This window comes from Phyllobates terribilis, unplaced genomic scaffold (assembly GCF_046119375.1).
Source record: "Phyllobates terribilis strain yellow unplaced genomic scaffold, ASM4611937v1 Scaffold_7__3_contigs__length_470593459, whole genome shotgun sequence".
Taxonomy (NCBI): Eukaryota; Metazoa; Chordata; class Amphibia; order Anura; family Dendrobatidae; genus Phyllobates; species Phyllobates terribilis.
Genome location: NW_027362767.1, coordinates 377,740,454 through 377,767,478, shown reverse-complemented (window position 1 = coordinate 377,767,478; position 27,025 = coordinate 377,740,454). Strand labels below are relative to the sequence as shown.

At 52.0% G+C, this 27,025-nt stretch overlaps 1 pseudogene; it reads left to right on the top strand.

Annotated features, from left to right (window-relative positions):
* Positions 1 to 27,025, top strand: part of LOC141155522 (vomeronasal type-2 receptor 26-like) — an 86,202-nt pseudogene that overhangs the window by 44,594 nt on the left and 14,583 nt on the right.

The following is a 27,025-nucleotide window of genomic DNA, read 5'->3' as shown; positions in this document are numbered from 1 at the left end:
AGAATGACATGAAAAGCCGGCAATTCATCAGCGGCATTCACCGGTACCCGACAATTTATAACAGAAAGAATAGAGCTTCACACATAGATTAGGTAGATAGAACCATGTCAGTCACATATATATGAAGTACAGTGACAGTGTTGCTTACAGAACTTGTCATTTAGTGTAAAGGATTTATTTAAAAAAATATTAGTGTTTTCGTGCACCGTCTCTTTAAAAAAGCCGGCCGGCAATTCAGCAGCGGTACCCGACAATTTATAACAGACAGAATAGAGCTTCACACATAGATTAGATAGATAGAAACATGTCAGTCACATATATAAGAAGTACAGTGACAGTGTTGATTACTGTACTTGTCATTTAGTGTAAAGGATTTATTTAAAAAAATAATAGTGTTTTCGTGCACCGTCTCTTTAAGAAAGCCGGCCGGCAATTCAGCAGCGGTACCCGACAATTTATAACAGACAGAATAGAGCTTCACACATAGATTAGATAGATAGAAACATGTCAGTCACATATATATGAAGTACAGTGACAGTGTTGATTACTGTACTTGTCATTTAGTGTTAAAATAAAGGATTTATTTTAAAAAAAATTGGCGTGGGGTTCCCCTTAATTTTAGGCTCTAGCGGAGGTTAAGCAGACGGCTGGGGCAGATGTTTGAAGCCTGGGAAGGGGGTAATACCCACGGAGCTTCCCAGGCTACTAATATCAGCCCCCAGCTGAATACCTAGTCTTTACTAGCTATTAAAATGGGGGAACCCCCCAAAAAAATAACGTGGGGTCCCCCCTAATTTAATAGCTAGCAAAGGCTAGGCAGACAGCTGGGGGCTGATTTTAATAGCCCAGGAAGGGTGCCATGAATATTGGCCCCCTCCCAGGCTAGAAACACCAGCCGTCAGCCGCCCCAGAAATGGCGCATCCATAGGATGCGCCAATTCTGGCACTTAGCCTCGCTCTTCCCACTGCCCTGTAGCGGTGGCAGTGGGGTAATAGGGCTGGGGTTGATGTCAGCTTATAATGCCAGCTGACATCAAGCCCAGGTTAGTAATGGAGAGGCGTCTATAAGACACCCCCATTACTAACCCCATAGTCAAAGTTAAAGAAAAACACAAACACCCAGAATAAAGTCCTTTAATTGAAATAAACACACAATTCTTTATTGTTCTAAATTAAACTCTACTTACCGTCACGCCCATTCCAGCTGAAGCCAACGATCTCCTGCAATAAAAGAAAAATAATAAACCAACATCATCCTTACCTTTCCATGGTTCCCACGACAGCTTCAGCTCTGCTACATCGAGATGACAGGCTGGACCGCAGCAGAACGCTGCCATCCAGCTTGCCATGCCGCAGACACTGAGAAGCGCAGGCATGCTTGCGCTCCTCAGTGTCTCTCTGTGACGGCATCCAGATGAGCCGACAATGAACTCAGCTCACCTCATGCACATCACTGACAGCGTGGGAAAATTCTCCTGCACTCAGCGCTTCAGCGTGAGAATTTTCCCACGCTGTCAGTGACGTACATGAGGTGAGCTGAGTTCATTGGACATGACCTCGGCTCATCTTTATGCCGTCACAGAGAGACACTGAGGAGCGCAAGCATGCCTGCGCTTCTCAGTGTCTGCAGGATGACAGGCTGGATGGCAGCGTTCTGCTGCGGTCCAGCCTGTCATCTCGATGTAGCAGAGCTGAAGCTGTCGTGGGAACCATGGAAAGGTAAGGATGATGTTGGTTTATTATTTTTCTTTTATTGCAGGAGATCGTTGGCTTCAGCTGGAATGGGCGTGATGGTAAGTATAGTTTAATTTAGAACAATAAAGAATTGTGTCTTTATTTCAATTAAAGGACTTTATTCTGGGTGTTGTGTTTTTTTTAAATACTTTACTAGAAATTCATGGTGGTCATGTCTAATATTGGCGTGACCCCATGAATTTCGGGCTTAGGGCCAGCTGATAATGCCAAGCTGGCCTTAACCCCTTTATTACCCAGTGAGCCACCGCACCAGGGCCCTGGATGAGTTGGGTACAGCGCCAGAAGATGGCGCTTCTATGAACGCGCCATTTTCTGGGGCGGCTGCGGACTGCAATTTGCAGCGGGGGTGGCCCAGAAAGCTTGGGTCTCCCTGCGCTGCGGATTCCAGCCCCCAGCTGCCTAGTTGTACCTGGCTGGGCACAAAAATAGGGCGAAGCCCCACGCATTTTTTTTTTTAATTATTTCATGAAATTCATGGAATAATTAAGAAAAAAAGGGCTTCCCTATATTGTTGTGTCCGGCCAGGTACAAATAGGCAGCTGGTGGTTGGGGGCAGCCCGTTCCTGCCTGCTGTACCTGGCTGGACACAAATATAGGGCGAAGCCCCACATCAATTTTTTTTAAAATAAATCCTTTATTTTAACACTAAATGACATTTGAGGAGTTAATAAAGATGCAGTCCCTAAATTATTATTTATTTTTTAATTAATTTTTCCCAAAACTTTTGACGTGGGCTTCGCCATATTTTTGTATGCCAGCCAGGTACAGCATCCAGCTTCTATGAACGCGTCATTTTCCGGGGTGGCTGCGGACTGCAATTTTCAGCGGGGGGGGGGGGCAGAAAGCTTGGGCCTCCCTGTGCTGCAGATTCCAGCCCCCAGCTGCCTAGTTGTACCTGGCTGGACACAAAAATAGGGAGAAGCTTCACGTATTTTTTTTTTTTAATTATTTCATGAAATTCATGAAATAATTAAGAAAAAAAGGGCTTCCCTATATTGTTGTGTCCGGCTAGGTACAAATAGGCAGCTGGTGGTTGGGGGCAGCCCGTTCCTGCCTGCTGTACCTGACTGGACACAAATATAGGGCGAAGCCCCACATAAATTTTTTTTAATTATTTCATGAATTTCCTGAAATAATTAAAAAAAAATTGACGTGGGGCTTTGCACTATATTTGTGTCCAGCCAGGTACAGCAGGCAGGAACGGGCTGCCCCCAACCACCAGCTGCCTATTTGTACCTGGTTGGACACAACAATATAGGGAAGCCCTTTTTTTCTTAATTATTCCATGAATTTCATGAAATAATTTTAAAAAAAAAAAACGTGGAGCTTCTCCCTATTTTTATGTCCAGCCAGGTACAACTAGGCAGCTGGGGGATGGAATCTGCAGCGCAGGGAGGCCCAAGCTTTCTGCCCCCCCCGGTGCAAATTGCAGTCCGCAGCCGCCCCGGAAAATGGCGCGCTCATAGTAGCTGGATGCTGTACCTGGCTGGCATACAAAAATATGGCGAAGCCCACGTCAAAAGCTTTGGGAAAAATTAATTAAAAAATAAATAATAATTTAGGGACTGCATCTTTATTAACTCCTCAAATGTCATTTAGTGTTAAAATAAAGGATTTATTTAAAAAAAAAATGTCGTGGGATCCCCCATAATTTTCGTCTCTAGCGGAGGTTAAGCAGACGGCTGGGGCAGATGTTTGAAGCCTGGGAAGGGGGTAATACCCACGGAACTTCCCAGACTACTAATATCAGCCCCCAGCTGAATACCTAGCCTTTACTAGCTATTAAAATGGGGGACCCCCCCCAAAAAAATGACGTGGGGTCCCCCCTATTTTAATAGCTAGCAAAGGCTAGGCAGACAGCTGGGGGCTGATATTAATAGCCCAGGAAGGGTGCCATGAATAATGGCCCCCTCCCAGGCTAGAAACACCAGCCGTCAGCCGCCCCAGAAATGGCGCATCCATAGGATGCGCCAATTCTGGCACTTAGCCTCGCTCTTCCACGCTGCCCTGGTGCGGTGGCAGGGGGTAATAGTGGTGGGGTTCATGTCAGCGCCAGCTGCCATGAAGCCCAGGTTAGTAATGATAGGCGTCTATAAGACACCCCCATTACTAACCTACAAAGTGTTAAAAAGAAAAAACACACTACACCCAGAAAAAAATAATTTATTTGAAATAAAACACACCATTTTATTTAATTCTTAGTTTACTAAAAATAATAGTTACCTGTCCACGTTCCTGCGCTGATCTCCCATGCACAGCTGTCACATCTGGAGATGGTGACAGCTGTGCATGGCTGCTGTAAGCTCACGCTGCCGGGAACACGTCCGCTCCCGGCAGCGGGAGCCACTGACTGAGGTCACCGGAGTGCATTCAGTCAGCGCAGCTCCGGAGACCTCCTTTACGGCAGTGCTGTACCGTGGGAATTTCTCACGATACAGCAGGGCCGTAAAGGAGCTAACCGGAGCAGCGCTGCCTGAACTCCGGTGAACCCTTACGTCATTCTAGCGGCGGCAGCGGTTCAGAGCGGTCACATTCTATGTGGCTGTTCTGAACTGGAGATCTTCGTGGGACACTCGTGGACTACTACGGAGGGGTAAGGATAAGGTTGTGGTTTATTATTTTATATTTTATTACAGGAGATCGATGGCTTCGGGGAATTAGGTGTCTAGGTGAGTATAGGTGTAGTTTTTTAGGTGGCGATCGGCGGGGACAGGTAATGTATAAACTAATTTATTGTAGGTAACCACTGGCCACCAATGACATGTATTTAACATTTATTGGGGCACAGTAGGGCAATTTAAATAGCAAGATCAGGCTGATGGGAACTACTGCTCCCATCGAGCTGATCCTGCTGCCACGAGTGGACGGGGGACAGACATAGGCCGATGGGAGTAGTAGTGTCACATCGGCCTATGTCTGCCTGCACACACAGACACCGCACAGACACCGCACACACACGCAGACATCGCACAGACACCGCACACACACGCAGACATCGCACAGACACCGCACACACACGCAGACATCGCACACACACCCCGCACACACCCGCACACATCGCACAGACACCGCACACACACTAATCATGACGGGCTGATGGTCTGGGAGGTGTGGCTGACCTGTGCGGCCGTGGGAAAGTTCATGTGAGTTCATGCAGTCAAGCATGAACTCACATGAACCCTCTGAGGGCAGCGCGGCTACTTCAAATGAACAGCTGATCGGCATCAGCTGATACCTCAGCTGTTCATTTGAAATAACCGGCGGGAAAGCGCAGCACAGAACGGGAAAGCCGGCGGTGAAGTCTTTTCACTGCCGGCTTCCCCGCCCGGGTCCTTCGCTCCCCGCTCCTTGGTGCTGCGCTCCCCGCCCGGTCCTAACTTACGATCGGGATGGGAGGTGGCGAGGGGAGCGGAGGATCGGGGTGGGAGGCTGCAGGGAAGCAGTATGGGGCTGTGTGATTGTTTAAAAGCCGGCGGCTTTTTACCGCGCGCCGGCTTTTAAACAATCAGGAGAATTCTCCCCCGCTGGGATGGCATTCTGATGACAGGCTGGATCTCAGCTGAGCGCTGCCATCCAGCTTGTCATCCTTCAGAGACACTGCAGAGTGCAGGCATTATGGGAACTTCCGATTCCGGTATTCGATATTGTAAAAGTATCGGAATTAAGTATCGGAATTCCGATACCGCGAATATCGGCCGATACCCGATATTTCAGTATCGGAATGCTCAACACTAGTTATGAATACTCTGTATCCTCTGTATCAAGGCTCTGTAAGCGCATTACAGTATTCACATTGTTTCTCCAGTCGAACAATCAGAAGCAACTGAGATTGACCATATTGAGAATTGTAATGGAAAGCAGCATTACGCATATCAGCCTGGGTAGTAGCTCGTCGATTAGTACATCACACCTGGTCAGCCTGGAGATAGGCTTGAGTCTGCTGGGGAGTCAATGCTATTCATCTGTATCTCTGAGATTGCAGTCGTGTCTCAGTCTTGTGGGGAGTTTGGGCAGCTCGCTGTTAGATGTGACACATTTGGTCAGCCTTAAGATGGGCTTGGTTTAGCTGAGAAGTTTCGGCAGCTTGGATATCATGAATGGTAGATCCTAGATGTAATGACTGAGGCCTAATACTCGCACGGGAATGAACAAACTAGGGGAGATGTTAAACCTACACACCACAGGTTCCTATACAGGCTACGCAAATTCCTAACTTGATCTTCATTTGTTGGCACTCTAAAATTACGCAATGGTACTCCCATTCAACATCAGCTGACCCTGAGTGTCCTTAACTGCACCCTCAACTATACACAGAGTCATATGCACAACAACCACAACAGAACGTATTGCACACAGACGGAAGGTGAGACACGGGGCTAAGGACACGTTCACACAGTCCTACATGAAAGACAGAAGAAAAATAAAGGAATCCAAAAAGACATTCAGTATACGTGAAAAAAAACCAAGCCCTAATTGTAACTAAATGGGAAGAGTGCTGGGAAGGGGAACACGCAACCAAACCGCAGGAGAAGCAATAGAGAAAACCCCAGGCAGATAATCAATGACTGGGGAGCTGGGGCTCCAAATATCCATCTAAGATGTGATAGGACACTAAGATGTGATAGTACAAACCAAAATGAGGAAGTGAAAACACCTGCATAGAAGCAACAAAGCAAAGCAAAGACAAGAGCATTATCAGCAGTTGAACAGACAACACAGGCTGTGGTCCAACAGAGAAGGAAACCGACCACACAGGCAGAGGTCACCGGATCGAGCTCAAAAGTCTAGCCATGACACTAGAGAGCTGAGACCTGGCCTAAAACGTTCTGAATCCCATGATTTACCTAAGTGCCAAGGTTGATACAGATTGGTCCAGTTGTTTGGCAAGGTATAAAGAAAAAACAGAAATTCAATTTCACCTCTCCAGCTCCTTGTTCTGAGAACTATTTTACCCAGATTGTTCTCACTTTTCTATGGATTGTTTCTACAACTCCTACTGCTACTTGCAAGAAGTTCTATTATTGCCTGCCATTTCTTGCTTGCGTGCCTGCAGCCACTGGATTCCATCAGTGCTATTCCAGTACCGTAACAGGATACTCAAGCCTCAGAACAAGGAGCTGGAGACTGAACTAGATTAAACAGATAGACACAATACTCAAGCAATGAGTGAGGGATCAATGTGGCTTTAAGTAGGCCCATACAGGAAACAAGATGGATTCCACAGGTTCAGAATCAGCCATCTTAGTAAACGGCAATTACGAGACACAACAGCAGCCTCCAGTCTTAAGAGGTGAAATTGCAGCATAAGATCAAGGTGAACAATAGCAGCCACTAGAGGACAAACTGTAGAATGACAAAAGGAATCCTGACACCTATTATATTAGCTCCTACAGGTGATTATGTAGCTATCTTTGGAGGATAGGGAAGCAGGGTAATTAAACAATCAATGTTTGCTGATATGTTGATTAACCATTGTATAAGCCCATGTGAACCACAGGTGTGGGTATAAAAAGGGATCTCTATCCTTCTGCAAAGAGACTCTACAGAACAGCAGCCAGAACACCATGGCTCCATCAAGAGGGACACAGATTTGTCATTCTACTGGATGCCAACCTAATGGGAAGGAGTGCGAGCATTCAGTGGGATGAGCCCTGGTTCATGCGGTCTTTCTAAAAGCAGCTGTGCCAACGGACAAGAGCACCCACTGACCCACAAGTCTCCGCATATATATATTCTGTTCTACCGAATCTGAAGTTTATTCAGACATGGTAATTAGGGTACGTGGTGCAACCTCGGCTTGGCCAAGAAGCTCAGTGCCCATTGGATACCTTTGTCACTGGTAATTAACAGCACTGATTGATTTCCTGTTGCCAGCACTGTCCACAGAGAAAGCTGAGGCAAGACAGTGCGATCAATCACCAGTGAGGGAGGCAGAGCATACAAAACCATTGGACGGAACAAGGGACTGAACCTCTTGGCCATGCCAACAGTGCACTCTAATTAGCATAACTGATTAAAATTCAGCTACCGCAGAACAGGGGAAGCGATTAGAACAGTTTTTCTGGGTTTTAGTCGGCCGTATTTCACAGTCCGTATACAGGCCGCAATGAATGGACTTGATTCAGGTCTCTCAAATTTACAGAAGACCTTTTTAGAAGGAAATACCAAAATCTAATCAGAAATATATAGAGAAGCCTACGAATAACTGAAATATTATACTTATACAAAATATTCCAAAATAGGCAAAATTAAGTTGAAAAATTGTAGGCAAATATCAGGCTGTAGGTTCAGGCTGAGAGACCTGTATGCAGCCCTTGCATTGCGGTCTTTATACGAATTATGAAATATGGTCATCTGAACCCAGCCTAGGCTATCAACTAAGTCATACAAGAATTTGTGCTTAGTTGATACTGTGTCACATCCCTGGCGGTGTGCTGGCATGGCTTACCATCTCCCACCATGCAAGACCGCCAACTTACCTACCAGTCCAGGTAGGTTTGCTCCTCTACTTGCTGTGTGCATGTCTCTTGTCCGCTGGCATAGGGCGGTGCTGGAACTTCCTGATTCTTAAAGTTACAGTGTGAGCAGTCCTAATGCTTCCCCAGCCTATTGCTGTGAGTCACTGGATACTTAAACCTCCTCCACCCAGTGAGAGGTGCCTGAGCAACACTTTCTTACAGGGTGTTCTGTGCAACTGTGAGTTGCCAGGTCCTGTCCTGAATCTTGCCTGTTTCTGCCACCCTGGGGGCTGAGTACCCAGGCCTGTTACCTGTATCTGTGACTTCTAGTCTATTTCTGCCACCCTGGGGGCTGAATGCCCAGGCTCGTTCCTGTATCTCGTTCCTGTGTCAGTTCCTGTTTGAACTGTGTCCTAGCCCGTTACCTGTTTGTCTCTATGTCCCATCATTCCCTTTTCCTGCAGTGTCTGAACCAGTACCTAACTCCTACTCGTTGTCTCTGTAATTCTGTTTGTGAGTTTTGCGTCCTCTCGCTACTTCATAGCAAGTATTGTTTGTATCTGGTTCTGCTTGTCCCGTTTCCCTGCCTCCGAATCTACCTCCTGTGTTCTAGATATCTTCCTGTTTCCCTGTTCCTGTCTGTTCCATGTGAACAGAGCCCTGTCCTGTCTGTCCGCACCTGCGGCTCTGCTCTGCCCTGCTCCGCTTCCCCTCTGCACCTGCTGCTCTGCTCTGCTCTGCCCTGCCCTGCTTCCCCTCCACACCTGCGGCTCTGCTCTGCTTCCCCTCCGCACCTGCTGCTCTGCTCTGCCCTGCTCCACTTCCCCTCCGCACCTGCGGCTCTGCTCTGCCCTGCTCCGCTTCCCCTCCGCACCTGCACCTCTGCCCTGCTCCGCTTCCCCTCTGCACCTGCGGCTCTGTTCCTGTATCCAAGTCTGTACTGGTCCCTATCCAGCCTGTTTACCTACCTGCCAGTACCCGCCTGTCTGCATACCAGCCGTGCCTGCCATTACCCGCCTGTCTGCATACCAGCCGTGCCTGCCAGTAGTCGCCTGTCTGCATACCAGCTAAACCTGCCCATTCCTGCATTCCCCGGTGTGGGTCAACAGCTGTGTGACTGGGGTCTGACCTGGAGTAGCACCTGGGCCACCTCCCATGTCCCTCCTTGGACCATGGTGTCGAATAAGCCGCCCTGCGTCCGTGAGCAGATCTGGTGAGGTCCCTAGTCATGCCCCTCCAGGCACTCCTTGGTTCATGGCCCAGTGGGACCACTAACCACGCTAATGCGACACCCCAGGGGTCTGGTTGCCGCAGTAATAGAGATATTATGTCTGAGAGCAAGTGGGAGGTTTCTCTGGTCAGGATCCCTAAACATGCAACACGGTCCGCCCAGACCTGGGAGGGGAGGAATCTGCCCTTTTAAACTGGGTCTGGGGCGGGATTAGCGAGTGAAGCTGCAGACAGAGTCAGAGTGGAGCTGCAGACAGTTCCAGACACAGGGAAAGCAAGAACAGGAGCTCTGTAGGAGCAGTAGCAGAAGTCCAGGGGCTGGAGCTGAGCAGAGTTCGCCCTGGACGAAGATACTAAAGCCGGACACAGGAGTCCGAGGCTGTGGGGACTGATATACACCCAGCAGCAGAAACCAGCCGGCAGGGGATTCCAGGTCCTCTGGCCATAGAAGTCCGGAGGCTCAGTCACAGAGAAGGGACCAGCGCCGCCATCCAGGAGCGGAGGCTAACAGAAGGCCCCAAGTCACCAGCCATACGGGTGAGCACCACACGGTATACTCAGGGACGTGGGCTACTTGTAACCGCTGACAGCAAGGTAGCCAGGAAGAGTGCAGATAATCGGGGAGGCCTACAACTCCACCTGGCCAGGGGAACTCCTGCTTGCTCGCAGACTGACCAGGCCCCTTATACTAGCCAGTACTCCCGGGAGGGTCTGCCTTGTACCATCAGTAAAGACCCTGAACTGCACCTCACGTCTCTGTGATTCCTTGCCACCCCAGCACCATTAGCACTGGGACCCTCACACCATCACTCCCATCATCTCTCACATTAGCTGCCCTGAGGCAATACTCCTCCCGTGGGGAGTTAGCCCATACTCGGCTGCGCAACCAACATCAGCCTCAGCGGTCGGCAGCGCAGCGGCGGTCCCCACTGACCGCAATCCACGGGTGGCGTAGTCGGACACTTATTACCATACAAATAGACTGCCACTGGTTTGACCACCCTGGGCACGGACCAGGTCACCGCCACGGAGAACTACAACCCCCAGCGATCCGGCTCCGGGTATTCCCCCTGCACAGCAGCAGCAGCACAGGCCCAGGGGGCGCGTCAACTTTGGCGTAGTCGGCAGGATCTCGTGCCCGCAACCACCGGGTACTGCGTGCCTGAAAAAGACTTTTGAACTTACCTGTGGTGAAGTTTCCCGCCGTCCGGAGTCGTTTCCCGCCATCCGGAGCCGATTCCCGCCATCAGACGCCATCTTGGACCGTTTCCCGCCGTCTTCTGCCTTCTTCCCGCCATCCGTAGCTGCTTCCCGCCTTCGGACGCCATCTTCGGGATGCCGCACGGGAAGAAGAGGGGCGTGGACGCCGAAAGCACGCGAGATCCGAAGCTCCGCCCCACGCTGACGCTGCGCAAGGTCCTGGAAGGAAGGAAGAGCGACGCTGACATCATCGGAGCGCGACGCCAGGTCCTCAACCCCGACAATCGACTGCGGAGCCGCGGCCTACGGAAGAAGAGCATCGCAAGGTAGGCCACGGTCCACTAGGGGGGAGGAGGATGTCGGATACCGAGGAGAGCTCCACTGTCACAGCCACCGCCAGCGCAACCGCTGCTGCGGTCATGCCCTTCACCATGCCCTATATCCCGGGGGCAGCCTGGCTACCCCAGTACTCAGGGGAGTCACATACCCTAAATGACTTTCGAGAAAGACTGGATAGCCTCTTCCAGGTGTACCCTCTCACAGAAGAGCAAAAAGTGAGCATCTTAGTGGCCCAATTAATCGGGGCAGCCCAAAGGGAGGTAAAGTCCTGGCCACTTGGGAGGAAGAGGACTGTCAGAGAGATACTAGCCCGGCTGAAAGACACATTTGACACCCGCACCTCAGCCGAAATAAAGCTCAGATTTTACGGGTGCAAACAGCGAGCACATGAGAGTATAAGAGACTATGCTTTAAACTTACAAGAGGCCCTGAGAGCCATTAAGCAGGCAGACCCTGACAGCGTGGGAAATGAAGATAAGCTGTTGACTGAACAATTTATTGAGGGTCTACTATGCAATGCCCACCGAACCCAGTTGCGGGCAATGGCCTTACAGGACCCTGACCTGGACTTTGCACAGTTCAAGGACAGAGCCATCCGGGTGCTCCGAGAACCGGCACCAGGTGGCGCTGTGACCCACAGGCGCCCTGATATCACTTATCACCAGGAGACGGCGCCCTTGTCTGCAGGGCCTGTGGGGGTTGATGTGCAGGCTTTGAACAATGACCCGGCAACAGACCTGCACCATCAGGTCCAAGAGCTGACTAAGAGTGTTGCCGCGCTAACCAGAACTGTGCAGTCTTTACAGGTCTCTTCTCCAGGAAAGATCCAGCTGGCATCCGGACCGGAGGACGTCCCGTGGCGCCGACTGAGGAGGACCCCACCGGCCAGAGGAAGACCCAGCGACAGATACAACGAAGACGGACGACCCATCTGCCGCCGCTGCAATCAACCCGGACATGTGGCAAGGTACTGTCATTTAAACGGGCACAACCTGGGGTAGAGGGCCAACCCCCAGGCATAAGACCATCAGGCCCATCAAACTGGCGTGATAAATACGTAGGGGGACGTCCAATCTTGCCTGTGGTACTGGATGGCATTCCTATGAGTGCCCTACTAGACACCGGGTCACAGGTCACCACCATCCCGTACGTGCTCTTCAAGCAGTACTGGAATGACTCGGACATAACCCGCTACCCAGATGACGACCTGAGTATCATCGCCAGCAATGGTCAGCCCGTGCCGCAGGTGGGATTCAAAGAGGTGACCATTAAGATCGGTAAAGTCGAACTGGCGGCACAAGGACTGATAATAGTGGACATAGACCGTCATGAGAGTCACCCTAGAATAACCTTAGGAACTAATGTGATTGAAAATTGTCTTGCAGAGGTGATTCTCATTTTACAGCAGGTTGCCAAGAACGCCAGTTCCGGCCAGCAGCGTGTGCTCCAAAAAGAGATCCGGGCACTGATGAAGCGGCAACAGGTGGAACTATCTGGTGGTGAGATAGGTAGCGTGAGAATGTGTGACCCGTTCCCTATTGCCATTCCCCCGAAAAGTGAGATGATGATTTGGTGCCGGGCAGCTATTGGTCTAAGAGGTAGAGACTACCAAGCAATGGTAGAACCCGTCTACTCAGACAGTAGGCCCACCATTTTGACAGCACGGGGGGTGGTCGATGTACGCCATGGGAGGGTGCCCGTTCGCATCATAAATATCGGGGAGAGAGAAGTATACCTGCCCCGGTATGCCACGCTAGCCAAATTGTTCACCATAAACCAGAATTCTGTACAGGCCGTGGAACCCTTGCCTCCATCTCAACCAGAGGAAGGTAACGGCTCTAAGAAACCAATGGAGGACTGGTGTCAGCAACTACATTTGGGTACTGACTCCACTCCCTCACACCAGAAACAGGGAGTCTATCGGGTGGTTCGAGAGTACGAGAGAGTGTTTAGTAAACACCCGCTAGACTTCGGGCGAGTAAAGGGGGTAGAACACCACATCCCCACGGGAGACCATCCTCCCATAAAGGAGAGATACCGACCCGTACCCCCTGCACACTACCTACACGCCAAGGGGATGCTTAGAGACATGAAGGAGGCTGGGGTAATCAGGGACAGCTGTAGCCCCTGGGCAGCTCCACTAGTCTTAGTGAAAAAGAAAGACAACACCATGAGAATGTGTGTAGACTACAGGAAGGTCAACCGTATCACACACAAAGATGCGTACCCGTTACCAAGGATAGAAGAGTCCTTAGCTGCATTAAAATCTGCTAACTTCTTCTCTACTTTGGATCTCACTAGCGGGTACTGGCAGGTTCCTGTAGCAGAGGCGGACCGGGAGAAGACCGCATTCACCACCCCGATGGGTCTCAGCGAATTTAACTGTATGCCGTTCGGGCTCTGCAACGCACCAGGAACCTTCCAACGGTTGATGGAATGCTGTCTGGGACACCGGAACTTCGAGACGGTCCTGTTATACCTGGACGATGTCATCGTCTATTCCAAGACCTACGAGGACCACCTGAAACACCTGGCAGAAGTGTTCGAAGCTCTGGCGAATTACGGCCTAAAGGTGAAACCCTCCAAGTGTCACCTCCTGAAACCAAAGGTGCAGTACCTGGGACACGTGGTGAGTGCTGACGGAGTGGCTCCCGACCCTGATAAGATCACTGTGATTAAGGACTGGCCAAGACCCTCCAGCATAAAGGAAGTGCGGCAGTTCCTCGGGTTGGTAGGCTACTACCGAAGATTCATTCCCGGTTTCACCAAAATGGCAGCCCCTATGCAGGACCTCCTGATAGGTCAATCTCGGAAAGCCAAAAACCAGAAGCCGCCCTTCAGGTGGGAAAAGCTGGAAGAGGAGTCCTTCTGCCAGCTGAAGATGGCCCTCACGGGGGATGAAATCCTGGCATATCCAGACTACAGCCAGCCCTTTATCCTCCACACGGACGCAAGCAACATCGGGCTAGGAGCCGTACTGTCCCAGATCCAGCAAGGGAAAGAACGGGTAATCGCTTACGCCAGTCGAAAGCTACGGCCCACGGAGAGGAACCCTGAGAATTATAGCTCATTCAAGTTGGAGTTCCTGGCAGTAGTGTGGGCAGTGACCGAACGTTTCAAGCATTACCTTGCCTCCTCCAAATTCACCGTGTACACGGATAACAACCCGTTGACACATCTGGACACTGCAAGGCTCGGTGCCCTGGAACAGAGATGGATGGCCCGCCTGTCCAACTTTGAATTCACCATCAAATACCGGGCAGGACGCTCAAATGCCAACGCGGATGCCCTGTCTAGAATGCCGAACTTACCGGACGTAGGGGAAGATCCAGAAGATCTGGAAGAAGTTGAGCTCCCTGCGTTCCACCGTCATGGATTTACCCTGTATTCCCACCGTGTGAAGGACAGGCGCTCCGTGACGTTCAATCCCTTGCCCCACTACAACTGGGCGGAGACGCAAGACAGTGATCCCGCAGTCCATTTCGTGAAGGAAATGCTGACCCAGGCCGATGCCCGTCTTGACTCAGATGCTCCGGAGGAGACCAAGCAACTGTGGAAGGAGAAAAGTAAGCTGTTCCTCTACAGGGAGAAGCTGTGCCAGAGAATGGTTAACTCTCGAACACATGAGTTGACCTGGCAGGTAGTGGTCCCAAGACGAGACGCGGCTATGGTTCTGGAGGCATACCACAACGGAGCAGGGCATTTCGGATGGAAGAAGCTGGAGTTCTTGTTGCGTGAACGGTTCTACTGGGTAGGCATGAGAGGAGCCATCGAGAGGTGGTGCAGAGACTGTGGCCCGTGCCACCTGAGAAGAAAGGACCGTGCCAGCCAGAAGACTCCCTTGCAGCCCATCATCACCAGACAGCCACTGGAACTGGTAGCCCTGGACCATGTGAAACTGGCTCCAAGCAGATCTGGGTATGTCTACGCCCTCACAATCGTAGATCATTACTCCCGGTTCCTAGTGGTGGTCCCGGTCAAGGACTTAACAGCTCAAACAGCAGCTAGAGCCTTCCAGCAGCACTTCTGCCGTCCACACAGGTACCCGGACCAAGTGTTGACAAACCAAGGACCAGCCTTCGAAGCGGAGGTCTTCCAGGAGTTCTGCAACCTGTATGGCTGCAAGAAGATAAGAACAACGCCCTATCACCCTCAAACCAATGGACTCTGCGAGAAGATGAACCAGGTGGTGATTGATCTGCTAAAAACATTGCCCCTGGAAGAACGCAGTCTGTGGCCTGAGAAACTGCCCGATCTGGTGGACCTGTATAACCACATCCCTGTAGGTTCCACCAACTGTACCCCGGCTTACCTAATGAGAGCAAGACCTGGTAAGCTGCCTATTGACCTGGATATGGGAGTCCTGACGCCTGAGGACACCTCGCCAGAGGCAGACTGGGATACAGAACGGCAGCAGCAGCATCGGAAAGTACAGGAGAGCGTCGAGCGAAGTCTGTCTCAAGCTAGAGAAAGGCAAGAGAAGGCTTATAACCAGTATGCTCCCGCTGTTCCCCTGGTACCTGGAGAGCAGGTCTTGAAGAGAAAGAGGCAGCTCCACAAGTTGGACGACCAGTGGGAGAAGGACCCGTACATCGTACTGCCATCAAGCCATGAGAACCCAAAAATCTACGTAATCAGTAAGGATGGAGGAGAAACCACAGCCATTGTCTCCAGAGACCACCTGAAGAAGTGTCCCGAGCAGCTGCAAAGCCCTGAAGAAGATCAAGAAAACCCTCAACCCGCAGAGGAAAGGGAAGAAATGATCAGTACCGTACTCGGAGACTTCCCCCGGTCTTGGACACAAGTAAACGGCGCTGTCGTGGTACCCGTCCTCACCTTTCTCCAGCCAGCCCCGCAAGTGCCTACAGAGGAACCAGTAGAGCTGGAAGAGCAGCCGGCCCAAGAGGCAGAAGAGTCCACACCAGCAGTACAGGAGGATCAACCCTCTGCTAGTAGTGAGCCTGCCGTGCCCCTAGTGAGCCAAAGAGTGCGCAGAAAGCTGCCCAGCTTGCCCATAACACCTCCTACACCCTGTAGTGCAGGACCAGTTAGTGAGCTCCGTAGGTCCACTAGAGTCACTAGAGGTCAGATGCCCGCTCGCTGGAGAATCTAAAACAATGCACTGTAAAGTTGACTGTTTATTGAAAAATGTTTATGGTTTATGTTTGTTGCCTGTTACTAATTATGTTTCTCAGTTACCCTGCAGATTTATTTGGACTAACAGGTTATGGACATTGGATAACCGGAACAGTTTTGTAGATAGTTGCACCTTGGTGCCTCTTGTGAAGACGGCCGCGGAAGAGAAAACCTGTCTGGCGTGGCCTACTTGCGGCCCAAAGTAGTTAGCTCCAGCCTTGCAGCCACGCCCAAGGACAACACAAGGGGTTTGCTTTGGACAGGTCCCCTACTTCGCTTAAAGTTTCACCTTGGGTGATATGGACACCCGGTCACGGAAACGCTGTGACCTCTACAGACTAAAGCTTCTTGTAAATATGTTGTCTTGTTATTGTTATACCTTGTATTTATGTTTCTTTAAAAATGTGTTTAGTCCCGGAGTACTAAAATTTACTAGGGGGGAATGCGACACCCCAGGGGTCTGGTTGCCGCAGTAATAGAGATATTATGTCTGAGAGCAAGTGGGAGGTTTCTCTGGTCAGGATCCCTAAACATGCAACACGGTCCGCCCAGACCTGGGAGGGGAGGAATCTGCCCTTTTAAACTGGGTCTGGGGCGGGATTAGGGAGTGAAGCTGCAGACAGAGTCAGAGTGGAGCTGCAGACAGTTCCAGACACAGGGAAAGCAAGAACAGGAGCTCTGTAGGAGCAGTAGCAGAAGTCCAGGGGCTGGAGCTGAGCAGAGTTCGCCCTGGATGAAGATACTAAAGCCGGACACAGGAGTCCGATGCTGTGGGGACTGATATACACCCAGCAGCAGAAACCAGCCGGCAGGGGATTCCAGGTCCTCTGGCCATAGAAGTCCGGAGGCTCAGTCACAGAGAAGGGACCAGCGCCGCCATCCAGGAGCGGAGGCTAACAGAAGGCCCCAAGTCACCAGCCATACGGGTGAGCACCACACGGTATACTCAGGGACGTGGGCTACTTGTAACCGCTGACAGCAAGGTAGCCAGGAAGAGTGCAGATAATCGGGGAGGCCTACAACTCCACCTGGCCAGGGGAACTCCTGCTTGCTCGCAGACTGACCAGGCCCCTTATACTAGCCAGTACTCCCGGGAGGGTCTGCCTTGTACCATCAGTAAAGACCCTGAACTGCACCTCACGTCTCTGTGATTCCTTGCCACACCAGCACCATTAGCACTGGGACCCTCACACCATCACTCCCATCATCTCTCACATTAGCTGCCCTGAGGCAATACTCCTCCCGTGGGGAGTTATCCCATACTCGGCTGCGCAACCAACATCAGCCTCAGCGGTCGGCAGCGCAGCGGCGGTCCCCACTGACCGCAATCCACGGGTGGCGTAGTCGGACACTTATTACCATACAAATAGACTGCCACTGGTTTGACCACCCTGGGCACGGACCGGGTCACCGCCACGGAGAACTACAACCCCCAGCGATCCAGCTCCGGGTATTCCCCCTGCACAGCAGCAGCAGCACAGGCCCAGGGGGCGCGTCACTAACACCAAACAGTCCGGGTGTGAGGGTAACAGTTTGCTCAGGCCATGGTCCCTGTTGAGTCCCACGGCCCTTCGCTCTCGGAGACATTTGAATCCTTGTCTGGTTAATACATGCACCAAGAATTTTTTTTTTCCCAAGCTGAGGTCCAGGCAATTTCGCACCAGTCCAAATGGAGCTATCAGCACTTGTTCCTGCGGATCCACCACGGTACTACGGGGATTCAAAACAAAGCCGTGCATTTGTGGAGCAAAGCATGTTACATTTCAAATTCTATGCCAACTATTTTCCCACAGATCGGGTTAAAGTGGTATTTCTGATGTCTTACCTAGCAGATGATGCCTTAAACTCGGTCACCCCCCTCTATGGGAAGCAAGGGATCCTATTGTCTCTGACCTGTAGGCCTTCCTGGTGGCCTTTCTAATGGTCTTTGATGACCCTAACCCTGAATCTTCTGCTAAAGCTTCCCTTCCCAATATCCTGGAGCAGTCCAGAGGGGTGATGCGTGTAGGTAGCCCACCAGTTCCCCAGCCTGAAGAGGCTGCTGCCCACGTAGAATCCACAGAGGATGACAATGCTCCAAAGAATAATTCCCTTTCCAACCTCAATAGGTTGTCCAGACGAGCAAGGCGTAGTGGTAAACCATCACGTCAGGTCCTATCCTCCCGAAGACCTCCTGTTCCCGAGCCTGTAGAGGCAGCTACCCACGCAGAATCCATGAAGGTTGAAGGTTGACCATGTTCATCAGGCAAAGCAGGGGCTGGAACTCAGTCATAAAATCGGATTGCGGACCCGTTGTTTGGAACATCCTGACGGTCTTTGTCCGGCGAAGGTTGGAGAGTCCCAAGACATTAGGCCTGGAGGAGAGGCTGCCCTTGGCGTTAGTGTTTCCTCTCCACAGATGAATGTGACTGTCTCCATGGCAAGTGGATGTGGCGCCCCTGCGGGTCCAGTTGCCACAAAGGTACTGCATCTCACCCAGAGGTGTGGTACCCCACTTTCAGGTAAGGAGGGAGTACTACCCGGGACCCAAACACCCACATAGAATACACTCCACTTCAGTAGGGAAGGGCGAGATTGCTCCTAAGGGGGAGCACAGTCCCTGGCCCCTAGCTGGAGGGTGGAACTAGGTAAAGGAGGTGGGTGGAGGAAGAGGTTCAGGGGAGCACGAGGGTAGGAGTAGAAAAAGGAGGGTAGAAGGTTCTAGAGTCAGTCAGGAGAAGGAGTTGAGTTGAGAGGAGTCTAGTGAGAGCTCAGGAGGAGCTCTTCTGAGGAGAGCAAGGAAGGAGAGTGAGGAGTCGGGCCCAGTCAGAGAGGTCCAGGAGGAGGAAAGTGAAGAAAGAAGATGGGAGCAGTGAGGAGGGCTCCGGAGAGACTGAAGGGATCCCAGGGGCACGGTGAGTGCAGAGGCCACCCGTGCGCCCGAATTCACGCTGACGTGGATGGATCAGGCCGTAATAGGGGATCGGCCCCAGCCTAGTGGAGTACTTTAAGTCCCAGCTAGGCAACCGGAGGTTGCAGCATTACAGGTGCTGCAGCCACACTCCACACCTAATTGCTAAAAAGGTGGCCATAGAGGACCCAGGGGACTGACAAGGCCTGCGGCTACTGGCTTGGGACACTGGGTGTGAGGCGCAGGGCAGGAGGGAGAGAGCCAAAGCAGTGAGACGACCTGGAAAGGTACATAGAACGGGGTCCCATCTAAGTTCTCCTGAGATACCTGAGAGTTTGCTGGACCCCTACCCCGGAGGACACAGGATGACATGGGCGGTTACACACTGGTAACTGTAACCTGGAATCTTGAACAACTGTGAGTAAAACCTGAAGACTGCACCCCATAGTGTCCTTGAATAATTGCTGCGCCATCACCAGCCCTGCCCTGCACCGCACCAACAAACACCTACCTCGTAAAATCACCATATACTGCCCTGGAGCTAAGCTCTGCCCGTGGAGAGCTGAAACAATGAACCAACTCTACTGCGTCACCATCAGCTCCAGTGGATCTGCACCGCAGCAGCGGCCCCATATAGCCACATACCACGGGTGGCCTCACGACCATTATCACAAAAACTTTATTCCCCTTTAACTTTCCCTTTATTTGACCGCCCGGGGCCACAAACTGGGTTGTGACGCCCTGCGGCTGCAGGCTGTCACAGAACTCCTGGGTGTTGCACAGACGGATTCTCCCCAGTGGCCTCAATACATGCAGACACCTCCACCCAAGTCCACTAGATGGAGCCCTGTCAGGTATGCAGTATATATACTGGGGGGTGGAGTTCAGGAAGTCAGTTGGTGGGAAGCAGTGAGTGTGACACGATGCTGCAGCACCAGACAAACTGAAGTCTGTGTGGCTGAAAGCCAGGCTGGGCGCAAGCTGCGGGCTAGTCTGGCTAGTGGAGAGCCTAGAGTGGGCTAGAAGACAAGGAGAGGAGAAGAGCCATGAGGGACAGAGGAACCACAGAGGGTTCGTCCCAGACGCAAGCCGGGCCCGGGAGCCGACGGCCGTGACATCCCAAGAAGGTAAAGGTCCGGGTACCGAGTCCCCCATATCCCCGCCCTGGGCGAGTCATACTCTACTTGGCGTCACAAACAGGATTTCATGCCTGTTGTAACTAACAGGATTTCGTGCCCGTTGCCACCGGGTACTGTGTGCCGTAATTGAACTGTATTTTTACTGTGGTGAACATCGCCGCCATTACCGCGTGGGAAGAAGAGGGGCGTAACCGTGGGAATCGGAGAGGCGTGGCTGCTAGAAGCGCACGAAGCTCAAGCCCTGCCTCACGCACTGACGCAGCGTCAGGTCCTGGAAGCAGACCGCCGTGCCAGGAAGCGCACGCCCTGACGTCAGACGCAAGGGGACGCCAGGTCCTGCACCGGGAACTGCTAGTCGAGTAGTTCTCCTCTTCCCGTCCGGGGAACAGCAGCCGGCTCTACAAGCAGGAAGGTAGGCCACAGTTAACTAGGGGGGCACAGCGATGGTGGATGATCAGCAGAACGCCGCGGCCCTCGACAACGCCCCTGCAGGAGTATCTGCACCCGGCGCTGCTCAGGCAGGAGCAGTCGCCGCACCAGCAGGAGCTGTGGCACGGATGGTGCCCATGGCTCTACAGCATGCCCTAAATGTTCAGAGGGTGAGAGAACTGTTGGAACAGGACTCCCTGACTGAACTGAAGGATGACCAGGACGGGTCACCCACCTCCCATAATGAGGCGCAGCCCAGGAGGGGGCGCCCTTGAGCTACTAGTTCCCCGGTAGCTCTCATGTTAAGTATACATTAACCTGAACTTGGAGTCCGTGAACTATGAGCAGTCCCACCATTGTACATAGTTTGCACCTCCTGAGGTGCCCCCTGGTGGTTTTCACAAGACCACCCCCACTAAAACCTGCTTGGCGTGGCCGAATCAGTGGTCCTACACCAGTCGTTGGGGGTTTGGAGCAGGTCCCCCTCAAGCCAGCTTACCCGGATGAGAGGGACACACCCGAGGAGGGATCTCATCAAAACTGGCCGTTGCAGAAAGTAAAGTTGTGTTGCTGCTACTGTGCGTGTGCTCAATTGTTATAAAAGTATTTTATATATATTAAAAAGAAAGAAAATATTTTCACTACAGTAAAGCATAAATAATGTTTATTAAACCTGTTATTGCAACATTCAAGCCAAGTGCCTCCCATGAAGGGAAGAAAAATAGTTATCTTCATAAAATTGTTATTGATATCAACCTGTTTTAAAAATTTGTTTCAGTCCGGGAGTACTGACTTTTACTAGGGGGGGAATGTGACGCCCTGCGGCTGCAGGCTGTCACAGAACTCCTGGATGTTGCACAGACAGATTCTCCCCAGTGACCTCAATACATGCAGACACCTCCACCCAAGTCCACTAGATGGAGCCCTGTCAGGTATATATATATTGGGGGGTGGAGTTCAGGAAGTCAGTCGGTGGGAAGCAGTGAGTGTGACATGATGCTGCAGCACCAGACAAGCTGAAGTGTGTGTGGCTGAAAGCCAGGCTAGGCCCAAGCTGCGGGCTAGTCTGGCTAGTGGAGAGTCTAGAGTGGGCTAGAAGACAAGGAGAGTAGAAGAGCCATGAGGGACAGAGGAACCACAGAGGGTTCGACCCCTAATGCAAGCCGGGCACCGGGCCCGAACCTATTGGGACCTCCATGCCCAGTAGGGAATCCGGCATACTGAGGAGGATTTCATATCCCTCGGTCCACCCGTAAATACCGCACATTTAGAGGACTAGCTACCACGAAGGCCCCAGCATCCAGGGATAGTGGTGATCAGGGGAAAGCCCTCGCCGCCAAGCCGACGGGTGAGAGAATCATCAAGGAAGCTAGACCCTGTTCGAGGCAGGTCAGAAGCTCCAGGGAGAAAGACAGGAAGATACAGGCAAGGAGGCCTTACACCCGCTCATTGGGGAGCAAGTGTAGAAGTGCACACGACTACAAGTATCCCGGACCGTACCTGACTATCATCATCAGTAAAGGTACTGAAGCGAACCCCTGTGTGCGTGTCTGTTCTTCCTCTGACCAGGCTGTGTCCCCTCTCTCCTGCATCGGTGACGCCTCTTCTCGGAAGCCCTTTATTTTACCCTGGGAGATGGGGGACTCGGAGTCGGGTCCTACGATGTAGAGATGGGGTGCAGCCGTGGCCCAGACCCGACCCGTGCTCAGGGCCGTCACATTAAAAAGGATGGTGTGGGCTTATCCGGGTTGAGTGGCTGATTTACGACTACACTACCTGTGGCACCTGGTGAAGGTCACTAGCACCGCTGCAGTCCGCTGAGGCATGATGTTATGGCGGCCAAAGTTATTACTACTCCCCACAGGCGGAGCAAGGCCTCAGGGCAGAGGGACAGGATGGAGGGGGTAGTAGTAGATGAGATCGGATGACGCGTCGTGCGGTGTGGCGCAGAATAAACAGTCCGGAGGCAATAGGGGTGAACTTCCAAGGCTTTACTCACTTTAGAGATGGCAGAAGGAAGGCGACTCCCTGCTCCCCGCGGAGTCCTGCGGTCACCAGGGACGGGGGTCCGACAACCTCCGAGTAAGTCCAGCATTCAATCGGGACCCTACACCAGAGTGTTCCTGAACTACAGACCGAATCCTTTCCTGTCCGTGTGTGTGCGAATAGGCCGGGTCTCCCTCTGAGCTCCTCTCAGAACAAGGGCACGGGTGGCAGCTCCGCTCCGTCCGATACCCGGTGGGGTCCTCAGGGCCTACCGGCTTTCCCGACCAGGACTTGGAGTAGCAAGGTCGGGTGTCGGGGGCCGGTACCCCTCTTGCAGCCGAACTCCCTCTGAATATATCAGCTGGTGAGGACAGGTGGCGTACGCCGCTCCGTCTGCATCCTCCCCGGGATCCATTTACTATGGAGCCACACTCTTAAGCTCCGGGCCTTCTTGGTCCTGGTCCTTGACCAGGTCGAGACATTCGTTGTCTACAACCTACCCCTCGTCCCAAGGCCAGGGCACGAGGGCTGTGTCTCCATCTAATGTGGGCAAACACAGGATCCGCGTTAGGGTGGGAGATCACAATCCACTCAGCAATTGACAGCATAGAGGCAGTCAAAGAGCGATTGAAGGCAGTCAAAGAACCTAGACTCAAGATGGCTTTTTATTAAATATGAAATTTAAAGTGTAACTAACTTGTAAGTCCTCCACCCTCACCCACTAACTGGTTCCCCTAACTCTTGGTTCCCCAGTCTCCCTGTAACCAGGGGAGCAGCACCTAGTGCATACTAGCCCCCTCTGGTGGAGAAATGTGGTGTTGGATGCAAAGGTTGGGTCACGACTATCACATTGTTCTTACCTCAGAGGAGGAACACTACACTCCATTAAAGAAGTGCAGCATCCCTGTGGCGGTCCAACCCTCAGGGGCGCCACACATCCCTTCATACCATCCCTGCCCCGGGGGCCCGCGCCACCTGTGGGGAGCAGAAACACCTCAGCTGCCATCCCAACACCCCTGGAGGTCTGAAGCAGCGCTGGTAATCATTACCAGGTACCACAGGTGGCGTCACAAACTGTTTATTTATTTTATCCAAGTTCCAATCCCCTTTTTCAAGAGTGACCCCAGGGTACGGGCCCGGGAGCTGACCACCGCAACATCCCCAAACCTGGCAAAGGCCCGGGTACTGAGTCGTCCCCATCCCCTGGGCACGTCAGGGTCACTGCCACCGTGACTACCCCGATACAGGACCGGCCTGGCTACCGAGTACCCCACGGCCCCAGGGAGTTGAGTCATGAAGGCTTCGGTTTAACCAGAATTTTTGGACAGCTGTGAAGAGTCGGTGTCTGATCCCCGTCCAACAACTCCAGAATCCGGTTTGGGCATTGTCAGGGGAAGGACGAGCCCTACTCCAGATTGGAGCATTACACATGAAGAAGATCACATTCCAGGTGCTGTCTGGTTTACCCACAGGTCGTCCAGAGCCGAGAGCTCTAGCGCCCGCACAGGTCTGGAGATTCTGCATGGTGTTTCCTGGGGGACTGCTGAGGTACAAGGGGTGTCCAGTCCCCATACCTTCAGGACAGTCAGCAATGTCTTCTTCATCTTCACTAGATCTGCTAGTCGCTGACTCGCTGTGCGCTGAAGTCTCCAAAGGAAGGGAAGCGTAGGCGATGTCCCCACACAGTGTCGACAATTGTACCAATAGTCTGACATAAGGTACCGCCCCGCCTCATAGATGGGTCATCTCAGAGACCAGACTGAAGATGGTCCCGAAGCAAGGATCTTCCATCTCTATTAAGTCTGGCAATAAGTCCATCAAGGCGGTGGCTACCCGCAAGTCTCTGCACCCCTCCAACCAGGCGGAGGACCTCCAGTTGTCTCTTGAATCCTCCGGGGTGCTACCCGATATTAACAAATGGAGAGAGACTTTCCTATGTCCTGTTCGTGGTACTTTGTCCACTTCATCTGATGCTGCGGATGGCTCGATGGGAGGAAGTATCCTAGTCACCAAGGTGGTGAAACCTGTCTCGTTCCCTCTAGTGGACAGAAGAGGTTGTCTTCTTGAAGAGAAGTCTTGGGAGTCCATTGAGAAGGATAGGCCTCCAACTTCTCTGCAGAAAATACTTGCAGGCTTGAAGAAGAGGGGGCGTAAAGGGGGGGGGTACTGTAACATCCCTGGCAGCGTGCTGGTGATGCGCCCCCAGGGCAGTGGGGTACTCATTGTCCGGGCCTATGGATGCTGGGGGGGAATATGTCACAGTGGCTGGCCCGGTCCGTGGCCCAGGGCGGTCAACAAAAAGGGGATAGTTTATATGGGATTTGTAGTTTGATCGTGACGCTACCTATGGTTTCTGGTAATTTGTACCAGCGCTGCTGCAGACCTCTGAGGCAGTTGTTAGGCAGCTAGAATGGAACAACTCCCCCCAGGTGGAGCGGGCCTCAGGGCAGTGTAGAGTTTGACGGTGGGTGGTGATGCTGGGGCTTGTAGTGCAGTCGGGATGGCGCAGCAGGAGTAACTGACAGAGACAGGGGATTCGCTTCAATACCTTTACTGGTGCGGATGTCAGGTACGGTCCAGGGTACTTGGTAGGAAGGGTGCACTTCTGGACTTCTCCCCAGTAAGCGGGTATAAGGCCTCCTGGTCCGTGTCTCCCTCTCTCTAAGCTCCTGGCCAGCCTGCAACTGGGCCTAGGTTCTGTGTCGTGCTGTTCCTTCACCTGTCGCTTGGTAGTAGGACCTTTTTCTGGCAACCACTATCCCTGGGTGCCGGGGTCTTCTTGGTTCCTGGTCCTGTAATGGGTTTAGCTTCATGTCGGCCAGGGACTTGTAGTCCTCCTGGTATGCCGGTGAACCCTACTAGGTATAAAGGGACCCTGTAGGCGCGGACCCGGTGTCCGGTTTGCATACTCGGGGGTGAGCCTATGATGCTCCTCTGCCCCCTCAACTCCTCTCTCCTCTCCTCTTTTCCTTCGGCCACACTCGGGGCTCTTAATACAGCAGCAGACGTGCTGCGTCTTCACTGCTCTCAGTGTCAGCACGCTCTCCTCAGACTAACTCTCTGACTGCCTGGCTCCACCCTCCATATATATATATATCCCCAACGGGCTCCCTCTGGTGGTATGAGGTGGAAGGGTGGAGGTGTTTGTACGTAATGAGGGCCTCTTGTGGAGAAGTCCATCCATGCACCCTTTTGGGTCCTGTGGTACCTGTGAACAACAGGGTGCCACATTCCCCCCTAATACAATTCAGTACTCCTGGACTGAAGCATTTTATAACAGGTTACAACAATAACAATAATTATAATAACAATAATAGAGTTACAGTATGTCCCATAACCAGGTGTCCATTTCACCTATGAAAGTGTAACAACAGGAGAAACATGAGGGACCCGCCTGAAAACCCTCAACGTAGGCCCTGGGCGTGGCTACAAGGCATAGACGATCCAGATCCTGGACCTCGTCTTCGGCCACGCCAAACGGGTTTTTGTTCTGAGGTCTAATAAGGGGGCACTTTTGAGGAGTGCAACTATTTACAAGGACAGTTTTTGGCTGTTCACAGTCCTCAGCCTACAAGTCTCTGTACCCTTACTGGTAACTAAATGCACATATTATTTCAGTTCATACAAATAACAATAGGCAATACCCAACTGGGTAACTATTTATAATGTAGGCACTTCGTGCTATTCCCTAAACCTGGCAGGGATTTGTCCTTGTGTGCTGCGTGTGGACCTTCGTAGCACTTGGGTGTTACTAGTGTCTATGCATGCACTTTCTGTTAATCTAGCAAGTGTACGTGCTGGTAGATTATAAAACTGCCTTAATCTCTCTATGGGACTGGCAAGTGCACTGTCCACTGGGCCTTCAGGCTCTGCTTCAACGGGTGATCCTCCTCTGACTGGGGACTCTTCCTGTTCCTGAGCAGGTTGTTCCAGAGCGCTCACAGGTTCTTCTTGTGGCTGATAGAAGTGTATTACGGGTATAATAACTGCTCCATCAAGTTGAGGCCAGTCCGCAGGGAAATCTCCTAGAACAGTGTGAAGCACTTCTTCCTTCGGTTCTTCCGGTGCTACAGGAGGTACTTCTTCCTCCGTTGTCTTCAGTAGACCTGGGCACACTTTCAAATGGTCTCTTGAGACTGTTGCGGTCATTTTACCTCCATCTTTACTGATCTGGCAGGTTTTACTGTTGTCAAATCTGGAGTTTAGCACAGTGTAGGACTCTCTTTCCCACTGGTCATCGAGCTTGTGACCTCTTCTTTTCCGCTTTAGCACTATCTCTCCAGGTGCCAAGGGTTCTGCTGGTGCATGTTTATTGTACTGTTCTTCTTATTTTTCCCTTACTCTGTTTAGACTGTCTTCGACCCAGGCCTGTACTCTCCTGTACTGCTCTTGACGATTTGTATCCCAGTCTTCAGTGGACATATCTGCTTCAGGTTCTACCACTCCGAATTCCAGGTCCATGG